The sequence below is a fragment of the Balaenoptera physalus genome (assembly GCF_965194825.1).
Source record: "Balaenoptera physalus genome assembly, chromosome: 6".
NCBI classification, from domain to species: Eukaryota; Metazoa; Chordata; class Mammalia; order Artiodactyla; family Balaenopteridae; genus Balaenoptera; species Balaenoptera physalus.
The window spans coordinates 48,148,993-48,164,709 of record NC_138885.1 but is presented as its reverse complement, the minus strand read 5'-3'; the positions used below and the strand labels follow the sequence as shown (position 1 = coordinate 48,164,709).

The window sequence follows — 15,717 nt, the reverse complement described above, 5'->3', positions numbered from 1 at the left end:
TCTTGTGCCCAAAGGCATACGTGGCTCTAGCCTGCAAAAAAAAAGCCCAATGGGTGAAAACTGGCAAGGCTTGGTATAGAAAAGGTTAGAATTACATCCTAAATTTTCTTTAAGAGAAACCTCAACATAAGAACTTGTTTCCCAGCAGGACAACTTACTTCAATCTGTTTTGGGAGGTGGGTAGTGACAAGAGAAAGGAAGAGAGGTGCTTCTGGATGTGGGGACAGCTACCAGCTCTCCTGAGAAGCAGGCTGGGATTAACGTGCTGCTGAGCAGCTAGGCACTCACTGAACCAGGAGAGGCAGCGGCCATCAGTGAGTAGTGACGATGAAGACAATTCCTAGGAGGGCAAAGCCTTCCAAATCAAAGAATGTCAGAAACCTGCAAAGTACCCTGGGGAGTCTGGGGCCCTCAATTTATGAATGAGACTGACACCCAGACAGATCAAATATCTCCAACTTGATGAAACGTCCACACAGAAGTTAGAACCAGGTCCCCAACTGCCAGCCTGATGTTCCTTCCCTCACACAGCCCAGAATGTTCAGATAAACATATTCAAGATGATAGTAAAAGCACTCCAGAATTATCTGAGACACTAACAGAGACGGAAAATGTTATTATTAAAAACCGCAATCAGTGCTCGCTTCGGCAGCACATATACTAAAAACCGCAATCAGGGACTTACCGGGTGGCACAGTGGTTAAGAATCCACCTGCCAATGCAGGGGACACGGGTTCGAGCCCTGGTCCAGGAAGATCCCACATGCCTTGGAGCAACTAAGCCCATGCGCCACACCTACTGAGCCTGCGCTCTAGAGCCCGTGAGCCACAACTACTGAAGCCCGCGCACCTAGAGCCCGTGCTCCTCAACAAGAGAAGCCACCACAATGAGAAGCCTGCGCACCACAACAAAGGGTAGCCCCTGCTCGCTGCAACTAGAGAAAAGCCCGCACACAGCAACGAAGACCCAACGCAGCCAAAAATAAAAATTAATAAATAAAAAAACAAACAAAAAAACCCCAATCATTCCATCAGGTATGCACTTGATGTCCGTGCACCTGAATCTCCCATGGAACTTCTAAAAATGGACGATTCTTAGGGTCTAAATCAGGACACACTGAATGAGAATCTCCATGGTTAGAACTAGGAATTTGTGCTTTTAAATAAGACTCAGATTTGTTGGACCAGCATTTAGAAACCAATGGCTTATACAATATTAGACTAGCTGATTTAACCCTCAGCCTTTCTGACTACCAACTGTAAACTGGATAGCTACATCATTAACTCCACAACTCATTCAACTTCCAATTTAACTACACAAAAAAGAAATATAGTTACTATAACTGGGTGTCATAGGAATGCAGCAGGGATTGGCCCACTGTCCCTGCACAGGGACAATGAATAATAAGGTAACACCCAAATAATCAGGGATTGTGTCCAGGACATTAAGGAAAGTGGATTTTATATAGCCAAGGAAAGCACATGTGGGCAACAACAGAACTACTCAGATTGTTAATAGAAAGAGATGGCATCAACTCCAGAACAAGCAATATTAGATTAATTTTAAGCTGAATTAAGATCCCAAAAGTCATAGTACTAGCCTGGTAGATAGGACTGAAATAGACATTAAGAGGAGCCTTGAATATATGCCTTTCTTTAGAAATCCCTCATTCCGTCAACAGACAAATGCATGCTGAGAACATGTGCTATGAAACAGAGTATTAAATACCTTTAATCTTTAAAAATAATAGACTTAAATGTCTTCCAATTTACAGCTCCTAGGAACTTGGTGAAAAGGATCCAAATACATAAAACAACACGTTGCCAACATAGATGCCAGTTTGGGGAAACTGTGAAAGATTGACCACTCTCCTCATCCACAGTAAGAACTAGAAGGGCCCCTCCTATCAGCTCCACCAAGCCCTTCTCTGTAAAGGTTTAGACTGCTCAATCTCAACTAATGAATTCAGGGTGGTACTTTCTGACATTGTTCTACAGGAACAGCATGGATTCCCAGGGCCCCCTTCACTTCTGGTGGGGAAAAAAAAAAGGAAGCATACGAACAAGATTCATATTTGTTTCTATGTTACTTTAGCAATCATTAAACCAGAGTATACTACAATCCCACAGGAAATGGGAAGATGTGTTTGGGGAAGGTTGGTAAAAGTCGTGTCCCACATCAAAGGAAAGTTGTCCTAGCTCATACAGCTCACATCTGGACCACCCCTGCACACTTGTTTCAAATAAGATCATCACGGATGAACACGCCTCTTCTCTCCTTTGAAACTGGCCTCATTTAGAAAACCTGATGAGGATGAAAGGAACAAGACACTGATCCCCAATTATTTTCTGAATCTACACAATGGCCTTCGGGGGGGTGTTCTCAAGGCCTTCATCAAACGTACAGGAGAGCCAGGAGCATGTTTGCATGTATATATTAGTGTACATTATAAACTGCTGCATATAACTTCCATCTGCCAACAAAGACCAGACAATATATGATCTGAAAACTTTCAAGTAAAACAACTGTACTATTGCAATTGAAACCTGTCATTTCTTGACTTTTCTCTTCACTGGTATTTCTCATCCCCCCACTAGCTTTGACATCGGTTTCCTATATCAATAACAAACTCCTATATCACTGGAGTAGGGAGGGTAGGGAGTGAATTTAAGAGACACAGCCATAGAAGGCTGAGCAGAGACTGGAGAGAAGTCTACTGCATCAGGAATTAGACTTCCACAGCCAGGGCCACCAGAAATGAAGTCAACAAGGCAGAAGGAAGTATATGCTTTGGAAAAGCATATATTCTACTGTAAACTTAAGAGGCACCTTCATGTATAAATCATTTATAAATCAGTCTCATGTGAATAAACTCACTGACCCTAATTAACACTAGGTCAAGTGAAAACACTCAGGCTGGGATCGATCCTGGACCACTTGTCTGCAAACACAGGCACACATCTACCCACCCCTGTGGGGCCCTGCCTAACACATCCAGCCCTCTTTGCACCTTTAAGCTCTAACACTGGTGGGGGTGATGGGATATGAGGGCAGAAATGAGTCTACGTGGAGTATTAAACAGGGGACCATAAAACCTAGGTTACAAGTCACGGTACCACCATTACCGCAGTGTGAGCTTGGGCAATTCCGTGAACTTCCCTGGTTTTCACATCCATTGATTTGAGAACCTTAGATTATACTGTTGGTTGTGAAACCCTTTTCTAGGAAGCTGTAAGGGTTACAGAGGAAAGTGTTGGGGGTTCCAAGGATGGTGGGGCACCGGGGATGGGGGTCCTGGCAGGGGCAGGAAAAGCACAAATAAAGTTCTTGAGACTTCTATCCTCATTCATCCAACTCTGCTTTATTATATTGAGTTGCCTGGTAAGATTTCTTCTGGGGGACAGAAAAGATTCACTGAACGTTTTCATTGCTAATAAAAGTTTGAAAAAAATTCTCTCACTCGGTATCTTGAAGCTCTACAATTCTAATCTAGTTATGGCAATATAACATGATATTCCCAAGCAGACTGGCCTGGAAGCTCTACACAAACCAAATTTAGAGAGATGCACTCGGCTCTGCAGGCCCTGAGTACCAAGCTTGAAGGGCAAAGCCCTATCTCATGGCATCTTGGCTCACTCTGCTTGTGAAGTGGATAAATCCTGCCCTGCCCAGATAAAACGGGCCACACCCAAGGCAAGCAAGATACATTTTCACTTCAAGGAGAGCTGAAGCAAAAGCACAGCTCCTGCGAAAAACAACTCAACCCTGTTCTCCAACATCTGTGAAAGACATTTCTGACCAGTGTCCCAAAAAACCATATGGATAAACCGGAGGCTCTGGATGCAAAAGAGGCAGTGGCTTAAAGCGTCTCTAAAGGTGGGCAGAGTTTAGGGGATGATTTCCCTAAAGGCTCACAGCGGAGAAAAGATGGTTTTACGAAAGCCTTGTAATAAAGAGTATTATCTTGCTAGCCAGATGTTGAAATGAACAACAGACTGCCGTCCTTCAGCTATCTCTCCGTCCCCTTCAAGGTCACTGACCGTCTTTGGCTTCCCCCAGCAACAGCTCCAGGGTACCACACAAAGTCTGCAGCCAGATGGAGGCCTGACTTACGAGGTGGCTATAAAATATGCTTCAGGGTTACTTACATAAAAATTAAAGGCCCCTCGCTTAAGTGTTTCCTTCTTGCCCTGTTGCCTGGCGCCTGCCTCAATACTTTCTTTTTCTCTTCTCACAACAGGCCCCTATGATCCGCAGGGCTCCCTTCAGGAAGGCACCGTTTTAAAGGCACAGTCTATTATGACTGATCAGACTACCCCTCTCAGGGCCTGCCAGGGAACAAAAGTTCCGTTTTCTTTTTGGGGCCACATGAAGTGAAGAGTTACTGCACCGTTAGTCCTAGGGGAAAGCATCTTTTACCTTCTATCAAGAGTACCAGCAGTCTATGGATTACTGACGCCATGATGGCTCAACAAAACCACTTTTCTGGGGTGTCTGTGGTGGTTGGGGTCTATTATCTTTTCCCCTGAGGTGACTAGACATTTCAAACACAGACACTGTGTGGCTGCCGTGACAGAGGCCGGCCACTCCGACCTGTTGCTGGCTCTCCCGTCTCCTTGGGATTTAAAAGCGGAAATGTTCATCAGATTGAAGCATTCTGAAACAAAACAACCTGATCTCACCCCACTGAAATAAAAACTAGCGAAAGCTAAACAGCAATGTATTCTACAATGGATCCTGCCTCCTCCCTCATAAATTAATAAAACATTTGTAACAATCTTGGGCTGGCAGACATCTGATTATGAACCAGAGGCTTCGTCCACATAATGCTAAACACCCTCGTGAAAACTTCAGTTACTTTTCCAGATGTTTCCAAATATCCAGATGTTTGGCATCAGGTACACAAAGCATCCAGATGACTGTTTTACTTCCCATGCATATATTTTGCTGTACTGAATAAAGAATCCTGACATAGAAGCAAAGGGCTAGTAAAATCCCCAGAGGATAACTTGTTGACACACCACACCTTAAATGAGAAATGCATTTTTATCACTCCCCTTAAAAAAAGATGGCCTTCATTAAATTCTAGAGAGTAAGGCTCCACAATACAATTCCTCATCAGTGACCTCTTTCGGAAATATTCCTAATGTTGGACTTGAATCTCTCTGGTTTCACTGCAAGACTCACACCTCTTGGTCATCAGTAAGGATACAGATTCTTACAAGGCTTCTATTCCTACAGGAAGGCCAAAACACCTTCTAGTTCTTCAAAAAAGGCTGGTTTTTAAATTGGTAAATGACGAAGGCCTTCAGTCATCTCTGGGACAACATGCAAGTCAGATCCCTCAACAGTAGAAAAAGGTCTATTTAACATTGCTTTATTCCATTCATTTTTTCCTCTCCACTTTGCCCTTTGAACGCATACTCAATTTGGTCAAGCAAGGCAAGGGAGGGGACACAACGACACACTTCTAGTGGTCATCACGTGTTCACTAAACCACAGCAACAGCACATGGTAGGAGCTGTGTAAATCCTGTGGCATTCCCACCACAGACCTTGGGACCTGCTCAGGAGGCAAACGTCAACCCATGCTCTCCTCTTGCATGAATCACAACAAATCAAATTAAATCAAACAAAGATGTGCTAAGAATTCAGAGCCCTTGAAGACAAGGACTCTTTGTTTGCTAGATCAAAGACCTCAGTCCACAAATAGGCAAATGCCTGAAGTTTGTCCACTGCTCCCTCCTAACTCGCATTTCACATCTCTTCTACTTTCTTCTCTGCTCTGCCCCAATTCTGGGTCTTCATCAGGAGGACCCTGCTCTTAGCTTCCTGTAAACCACCTCCACCCGGCCCAAGGTGACAGCAGACAACAGACTGGGGCAGCAGTTCTTAAAGTGGGGTGTTTGAACCCTGAGGGCCCCTGACACCCCATGACAGGGTCTGTGAGATCAAGACTATTTTTTATAATAATACTAAGACGTTACTTGCCTTTTTCACAGAGTTAACATTTGCACTGGTGGTGCAAAAGCAACGGGAGGTGAATAAAACTACTGGTGCCTTAAAACAAATCAAGGCAGTAGCACCAAATTATATCAGTAATCACTGTATTCATCACAGCCATGCATTCTCAGTTATTGTTTATTTTTTTAATTTTTAAAATTAAAAAAAATTTTTTTTAATATTTTGGCCACACCACTCATCATGTGGGATCTTAGTTCCCTGACCAGGGATCGAACCAGCATCCCCTCCTGGAAGCACAGAGTCTTAACCACTGGAACACCAGGGAAGTCCCTCAGTTGTTTTTTTTAAAAAGCCAGTTTCACTTAAGAATACCCTTGATAATGCAATAAAAAGCATTAATTATATTAAATCACAACCCCTGAATACACACCTTTTTAATATTCTATATGAGGAAAAGAGATTCCTGCATAAAGCACTTTTGCTGCATATAAACATATGGTTGTCTTGAGGGAAAGCACTTCTGTAATTGTTCTAGTTGCAAGATTAACTAGCCACTTTTTCGTTTTTGTTTGAAAGAATGACTATTTAGACTCATATACCTGGCTGTTATTTCCTTCAAAAATCAATGAAATGAACCTTCTACTTTAAAGGAAACAATTGACAATATTTTCCAATGATAAAAATTAAGCTTTCAAGAAAAAATGAGAATTTGAAAAACTTGTATCCGCCATGAGCTTAACACAGCTTCCTAATATTTAAAGACTTTTCTGATAAGATTGGTGGCAATAATAATGAATGTGATTTTTAAAACTACTGCATTATGAAATGTGTCAATATTTAGATGATCTGGATAATTCAGTGAATTGCTATTTTCCAAGTGACCATTGCATATTGTTATAAAATTATGCATACATTCGACAAAGTGGAAGATAAGCAAATAAATTTTAATGGAAGAGAGTGTAAGAAGTTCATTAATATGGTTTCAGATTCTACTTTGCAACTCACTTTTAAGACACTACTACTTATCCAATGTTTGTATAGTATCAAAAATGAATATCCACTATTATCTGAAAATGCTGTTTAAAATAATTCCTTCTCCATCTGCATATTTTCATGGGGCTAGATTTTCTTTGACTACTTCAACCAAAACAACACAAGTGACTAAATGCAGAAGCAGACATGAGCATGTAGCTACCTTCTATTAAGCTAGACTCTAAAAGATGTATAAAAATATAAAATAATGCCACTATTATAGACTGAATTGTGTCTCCACAAAATTCATGTTAAAGCCCTAACCCTCAGTTCAACTCTATTTGGAAATAGGGCTTTTAGGAGGTAAGTAAGGTTAAATGAGGTCATAAGGGTGGGGCCCTAATCCGATGGGATAGGTGGCCTTATAAGAAGAGGAAGAGAGATCTCTCTTTACACAGACACACCTAGAAAAGGCCATCTAAGCACACAGACAGAAGGTGACCATCTGAAAGCCAGGAAGACAGCCATGCTGGCATGGGGACTTTCCTCCATAACTGTCAGAAAATAAATTTGTCGTTTAAGCCATCCAGTGCACGGTATTTTGTTATGGAAGCCTGAGATGACTAAGACAACCACTATTCTCACTGATTACTGGTTTCTTTTTTTAAGTTTTAGAGAGCAGGTGTTTTTTTAATAGAAAAAGTTAACATGTAATGAGTTTATTATGTTATTTTAAATGAAATTAAAAGTTTATCAAAATTTTATTTTATTTCTAATATGGTAAATACCAATGCATAACTTGCATTAACAAAAACTTTTGGGGGTCTTCGGTAACTTGTAAGGATGTAAAAAGGAGTCCCGAGGCCAAAAGTGTGACAACTACTGGACTAGAGAAGCAGCCTCTTTATTTCTACAAAGACAATAAATTCTGTTTTTTTAATTTTTAAATTTTATTTATTTTTTTATACAGCAGGTTCTTATTAGTCATCAATTTTATACACATCAGTGTATACATGTCAATCCCAATTGCCCAATTCATCACACCACCACCACCACCCCCCAGCCGCTTTCCCCCCTTGGTGTCCATACGTTTGTTCTCTACATCTGTGTCTCAATTTCTGCCCTGCAAACTGGTTCATCTGTACCATTTTTCTAGGTTCCACATATATGCGTTAATATATGATATTTGTTTTTCTCTTTCTGACTTAATTCACTCTGTATGACAGTCTCTAGATCCATCCACGTCTCAACAAATGACCCAATTTCGTTCCTTTTTATGGCTGAGTAGTATTCCATTGTATATATGTACCACATCTTCTTTATCCATTTGTCTTTCAATGGGCATTTAGGTTGCTTCCATGACCTGGCTATTGTAAATAGTGCTGCAATGAACATTGGGGTGCATGTGTCTTTTTGAAGTTTGTTTTTCTCTGGGTATATGCCCAGTAGTGGGATTGCTGGATCATATGGTAATTCTATTTTTAGTTTTTTAAGGAAACTCCATACTGTTCTCCATAGTGGCTGTATCAATTTACATTCCCACCAACAGTGCAAGAGGGTTCCCTTTTCTCCACTCCCTCTCCAGCATTTGTTGTTTGTAGATTTTCTGATGATGCCCATTCTAACTGGTGTGAGGTGATAACTCATTGTAGTTTTGATTTGCATTTCTCTAATAATTAGTGATGTTGAGCAGCTTTTCATGTGCTTCTTGGCCATCTGTATGTCTTCTTTGGAGAAATGAAAGACAATAAATTCTTAAAATCCAAAACTTGAAGAAGCAAACAAATGGATTTCTAATAGTAAAATGTCTTGCAAGATTGTTGGGAGTCAACCACACTATATAAAGAACAACTCATCTGCCATCTCTCCATGAAGATGAAGTCACACTATTCAGAGACAGGATAGGTTTCTCTATACAGAAAAGAGCTCTCCACCAGTTTACAAGGTAGGAAAAAAGAAAAAAGACTTTCCTTCAGTTCTTATGTTTAACAAGGCAAGGTGCAATCTCTGGCATTTACCAGGCTGGACTGCAGCAATCCCTAACTGTTCTCTGGTTGTCTCTGGGATGTGTCCACCTCTGTCACATGGAGGCTCATTACAAGGCTAGATTTTTTTCCCCAAAGCCAAGTAAATGTTACATTTCAAGCAAGAATATGAGAGAAATACAGAAACAGTGTTCTCCCACATGGTCTATAGGACATGCATTCCCCAAGTTCAGGGAGAACCAGACTCAGTGACTCTGCCCAAATAAACAAATTGGAACACCTGACGTGCTATAACATCAAACAATCAAGAACAAACATGCAAGGAACCAAAAGATGATTATCTTTTACCAAAGCACTAACCATGCCCTTGTTACCTACCACATAGAATATACTCTTCCCTAGTTTTATACCTATTCCTGGAAAATACTTCAACATGGAAAATTCAGCATTGTTCTTAGTGGTGTACCAGTGAATCTGGGCTACCACATGTGTTGCTGGCATGAGTACTGGGGAAGGAACCGTTATTTTCCATGGCTAAAACCAAACTGCTGAAGCTATAGCTATAGCTCAATGTTACTGTGATTGGCCATTTCCATTCTGCAGTGACACAGAGCTGAGGGGGAAACTCTGTCCGAGAGCTCAACTTCATGCTCATATATAACATGAAAGAGTTGGGCAGGAGCCACATGCACCACTGTGGCTATGGACCTACTGTGGGCAGGAGCTGAAGAGCCTAACAATGACTCAAAAGCCCAGCCTTTGAAACACTGTCCAAGCCAGGATGCTTTCACAGACCGGACCTTCCTAGGGGCACACCTGCAGTGTGCCCAGCACACGCAGCTCACTTCCTGGTTAGGGAAGCAGCAAACTCCTTTGACTACGTAAGTGAGATCTGGGTTTAGAGACTAATGCAGCCATTTCCAGGCAGTTATAAAAGGGAACTGGGGACTAAAATCACAGTGTAGCCTAAAACCACAGTGATCTATTTCTATCCTAAGCTTGTTACTATCTTACCAAATGGCTTTGCACATATTACTTTTTGTTCGTGTTCATAAATTTTTGTACCTATCATTTTATTATCTAGGTACCTTGCTTTCATATCTGTAGTCAAAGAAGCGTTTTATCTTTCTCAGCTGGAACGCTTTGAATATACATATTACATAGGCACGTGTAGGCAGAATTTTACATAGAATCATAAAACTGTAGAATTGGAAGGGATATAGAGATCATTTGACTAACTTGTCACCTAAAGCAAGAACTTGCGCCACAAGATACCAGACCCACCAGGTATCCTCTTCTCCTCCTGACTACCTCTGTGTTGTGTGCTTCATAAAGCACAAAGACTCTTCTGAGCATCCTTCTAGCTCATTCTAGCCTGGTGCCCTTTGGAGTTCAACTCCTTAGTACAATCCTATTCTCTACTTGGAAAAAACACACACACACACAATTCCCAATCACCTCTGTTAAAGCCTGTTCTCTCGGTCATTATCTTCAGTTCAGAACTAAGAATCTGACCTTGGACATTTTACCATCACTAAAAAAAAAAATAACTTAATAAAAAATCAAAGTTAATTTTCTTCACCCGAAAAAAAATTCCCAGATCTTATTTGTTCATTGTGGCTGTGCTTCCTTCTTCTTAATTAAATGTATGCTGTTTGAATAGATTCCTGCTCTCCAATTATGTCCATCCCCATATTCAGTGGATCACTCTGTCTCTTGTTGACTTTTCTTCAATTTTATGGTTTCATACCCATTGTCATGGCCACAAATTTGGTCCAGGGCCCAGTCGTTTAATGCCTGACCTGCCTATCTTCCAATCTCCAGCATCTCTCTGCTCTGTTTTTTATGCATATATTGATAGTTTTTAAGATTTATCAGAATTACATAAAATGCCCTTCTCAGGTTTCCACAGAATCAAATGGAGTAGATATAAAAGCACTTTATAAACTGTAAAGTACTACATAAGTATTAGTTGCTTCCCTTGTCATTTTTCTTTTCCCTCTTACTTTTATCTGTCTTCCATTTGAGATTCTTTTTTTTTCTTTCTTTAAATCACAGTGAAGGGACTTCCCTGGAGATCCAGTGGTTCAGACTCTGCACTCCCAATGCAGGGGGCACGGGTTCAATCCCTGGTCGGGGAACTAGGATCCCGCATGCCGCACAGCACAGTCAAAAAAAAAAAAAAAAAAATCACAGTGAAGATTTTCTGAATCTCCACTCTTCATCAGAAACTTAATCGTGCTTGCCTCCTGTCGTGCTTTATTTTGTAACATGGGCCCCAGTCAAATATTTTTTCTTGTCACTAGCACATTTATTCTGACATATACTGCCCCTAGGACAGACATCATGCCCATCTCTTCCTCTGTTCCCAGAGTCGCCTCCACCAACCAAATCAAGTCTCTTCCTTTGTAACTGTGCTCAAGACCGATCCTCTCTCTTTGGGCCCCATACAAATAGCCCAGTTTGTCCTGGCTTTTACTAATAACTTCAAACACTCCAATAATCTACCCAGTCAGTAACTGTTTTGTTTGCCTTTTAGTAGAAGATCGAGGGTGTGTATCAACTTGTGTAGAAGGTGTTTGATAAGTGACAATATGTTATGTAACACTGACTCCAAGTACGGAGCCTTGGAGTTCAATGGATCTGGGTAAAAACTCCAAACCTGCCAGTTACTAAAGTACGTCAGTAGGTCTATTTACTCTGAACCTCTCTTTCCTTATTCCTACTTCATAGGGTAGAGCTTATAATTAAAGTAATATACGCTAGCCTGTCAGCACTCAGCAAACAATAAATGGTAGCCTTACTCTTTCTATATATGCATATGTCTTTTTAATACATTTAACAAATATGCTAGCTAATGTTTATAATGTGGAATAAAATGCAACAGTTTCATGAACGTTGCTCGTGTTTTCTTTCTGAAGATGACTGTTTGCTAGTTTTAAAGAAACTAAACAAAACCCTTCTGTATTGACTATGGAGCCCAAATAAATAAAAAATATGCTTATGTTTTACAAGTATTTAAATTTCAAATGAAATTTGAACTTGACTCATACAGGGAATCAAGCTCAGTAAGCATATTCATTGGCGAAAGCAACTAAAACTTTAGCTTAAATTATAATAGGGAATAAAAATACACACAAACACGATTCTAAAAGTTTTGAATTGTTGTTAACTTTAGCACACATTTGGTCCCTAACTAAATACCTATTAAAGTCAGTCCTGTCTTTTTCAAGGCAATGGTAGTTTTGTGGGACAAAAATCATGCCTTTTATTTTCTGTCAAACTCTCCTGATCTTATAACAGTGCTTTTTTCCTGGTAACAAATATATTTGCTCAACAACTCCCTAGAACTTCCAAAGAATTCTGACCTTATTAGTTCTGAAAAGAAGTGGTAATGATCAGTGCCTTTATTTTTGGGGAGATGTTACACAAAAGATAACTGAACATCTTTAGAAAGTACAAGAGAAAGCAAGTCCAATGAAATGTTCCTGGAAGGGAAAATCTCACCCTGCACAATAGGAACATTTAGCCACGCTAGGCAAAGTGTTACTTTCCAAACATTACAAGCAGTAGAAATAAACACACATACAAATTAGAAGTAACACTGCCACTCCAAACCCTTTCACTGGTTTCCCTTTAGGGCATTACTACGCATAAATAACATCTTTCCACTGTTACTCATAATACATGCACATACATATATATACACATAGATGCATACATATGATATACGTATGATTTGCCTTATCATTTCCCTAATTAACATATCTAGCACAAGCACTTTCATAATTAATGTTAACGGCTCTATTTGAAACTAGAAGCTTATTTAGTAAGATGGTTGATGTGGTCCTGTGCCTTGGCTTAGTCGCTGCTTAGCACTGGGCTTAATAACAACTAAAATAACCTGTAACAATATAATAATAACCTATAACCTACTGACATTTAAAAACAATTCTTTCTATTTCCACTTATTTAAAACGACTTAGAAAACAGCTAGAACAAATGTAGAATACTAAAGTATACTTAAGTCCCAAGATACAGACTTAAACATATATCCTTACTATGCAAGTCAGGGTGGAGTGAGGGAGACAGAGAGTAAGGAGGCAGTTCTTTCTCATTGAAAAAGAAACCAAGGTAATCCTACAGTTAAAGATCCTTTAGCCTTACTCTGCAGAAATAAAATGCCAGGATGGCAAAAATATCCTGACCGGGAACTGAAACTCTCATTCCAGTGGTTTCTGGTGATGATATTACCAAAGCTAGAAGAGTTTTGACCCCAATTCTCATACCAACTCACGGCAGAGTGCTTTATTATACCATCCTTATGTACCCGCAACCACAGCGTCACCTAAGTGTCAAAGAAACACCTCCCAAGTGACGTGGAGGGCCCTGTGCCCGCCTCTGCTTCAGGTTCTCTGGGGCCTTAGAGTAACACACAGCTCTCGCTGCCTGCTCTCTAGGTCCTTCATTGCTATCGTCCTAGAATATGATATCAGGGCACATAGGCCAACTGTTTTACAGTTGGCAGAGGGCACAGGTTTTAGAAATGGCATTTTTACATTAATAAAAACAAGGAGGTAACACCCTGTTTTAAAAAAAAAAAAAAAGAGTGGCTGCTACAAATGAAATGGAAGGGGAAGCTCCCTCTTGTGCAAAACTGCACTCAGGCTTGTGGAGAGAGAAGAGGGCCTAATTAAAGTCAGGTTGAGAGGTTTCCCTGGGGGCACAGTGATTGAGAATCCGCCTGCCAATGCAGGGGACACGGGTTCGAGCCCTGGTCCGGGAAGATCCAACATGCCGTGGAGCAACTAAGCCTGTGCATCACAACTACTAAGCCTGAGCTCTAGAGCCTGTGAGCCACAACTACTGAAGCCCACGCACCTAGAGCCCGTGCTCCGCAACAGGAGAAGCCACCGCAACAAGAAGCCTGCACACCGCAACAAAGAGTAGTCCCCGCTCGCCGCAGCTAGAGAAAGCCCACGCGTAGCAGCGAACACCCAACGCAGCCAAAAATAAATAAAATTAAATCTTAAAAAAAAAAAAGAAGTCAGGTTGAGAAGCAAAGCATCTTTACAAATGCTCATCAGATAGCATGATAATCTGCCCCAGGTACCATTATCTCCTGTATTTCCTGTATTATTATTATTATTATTATTATTATTTGCCTTTTTAAACAAAAAGTGTGTCATATATTTTTATTAAACCATAGAAAACTCATTTGTATACAAATTTTTCCACTTTGGGGACACTGGAATATTAAACAGCTGGGTAACAAAACAGTTGTAAGATACACCTCACTTTAAGCAGAGACAAGTTTTAAGTTGTCATATTTATTTTTTTTTTAATGTTGAAATAATCAGTAACAGGTTATTGGCTTTTTTCACCTTTGGGTCAGAAGAACAGTATCTCTTATAACACCCCCAATTCTCTTTAAGGATGTTTTTCATTACTCAAACCAACCATGAGTTCAAAAAGGTGATTAACTTGAAGTTTTAATACAAAATCAATTTCTTTTTCCCAACCATGGGCTTTTAGGGTATTGTAAATGCTGAATTTTAGGAGAGGGTCTCATTTCACAGGACCTATTATGCTTCTTTTCTACAACAGCAAACATGTATAATGGTACAGAATATATTTCAGAATAAGTTAAGTATTAAGACATACAGTATGGCAATAATGTCCTGCTTTACTTTCTACCATGTAAATTCAAAAGTTCATCCTAATCTTACACATTTATAAACGGGTGAAGACTGAGGGATCCAGTGATGATGAAAGCACACAACAACCGTCAGAACCACATTTTCTAAACACTTTGGCCGAATATATACAAGTGGTCCTGTCAGAATCACACCTGCATTTGTTCCACAGGGATCTAAATGAACAGACGCCGAAGGTCACCAAACAAAAACGGGCAGTGGTTTTGCAGTTTAGGTTGTCACTCGTTCTGCTTTTGAGCAGACCCAGAGGTCACACTGTGACATGTCTGCACTCACCCCAAACACTCACATAACATAAACACAAATTAAATATTAGCAAACTTATTTTAAATTAAATTGAAGACCGCTATTTTTAAGCGCATGAAGTATTTCCCCCTAGCTTCTTGAATGCGTGTTACAGAGCAAGAACTAACATCCTGGGTAACATCCGTGTTCCTACATATTAGAGGTCAACCCGCTTCCTGTGAGAACTCCCTGGAGTAACACATGAGACCTTTAGGGGGAAGAAAAAGTAATTCTCCAATCTAAATGGAGGGATAGTCTCAAAGAGTCATTTTCCCAAACTCCAGTTTGGATTTCAGACTCATTAAAGCAGGAACTCAAAAATGTGATCTTTGGGACTGGCTCCTGGTGTCACCCGTGGTGACAGTCTGTGTCGCAGGACGCTCAACTGACCCTTAATACTACAAAGCCTCACTTCAAGCCGCCCCCAGGTCCTGGGCCCCTGCTGTCAACCTGTAGACCTGGAGTTCTCCCAGGGAATGTGTAAACAAATCTGGGGAAAACCACGTTTCTGCAAGTATTTGTTATGTCAGTGAAAAACCTCTTGGGCTAAGAAAAATAATAGGAAACACCTCCCCAATGACAACTTCTCACAAGGCTTGTCTTCTGCTCATCCTGCTGTAGAAGACGATGAAGTCAACTCAAATATTCTTTGCCTCGCTTGCCCCAAATGGTAATTAAACAGAGAAACTTTTCTTTGAAATACCTTATTCCTGAATTATGACAAATGCTTATCTGAGCAAACGTGGTCCCCCATCTTGTTACTGGAGGTGACTTGGAAAGGAGGCTAGGCTTCTG

At 40.6% G+C, this 15,717-nt stretch overlaps 1 protein-coding gene across 4 annotated transcripts in view; it reads right to left on the bottom strand.

The window, feature by feature from the left end:
- FMNL2 (formin like 2) overlaps nucleotides 1–15,717 on the bottom strand; it is a 307,756-nt gene that overhangs the window by 38,084 nt on the left and 253,955 nt on the right. The gene's annotated exons all lie outside the window — the stretch shown is intronic.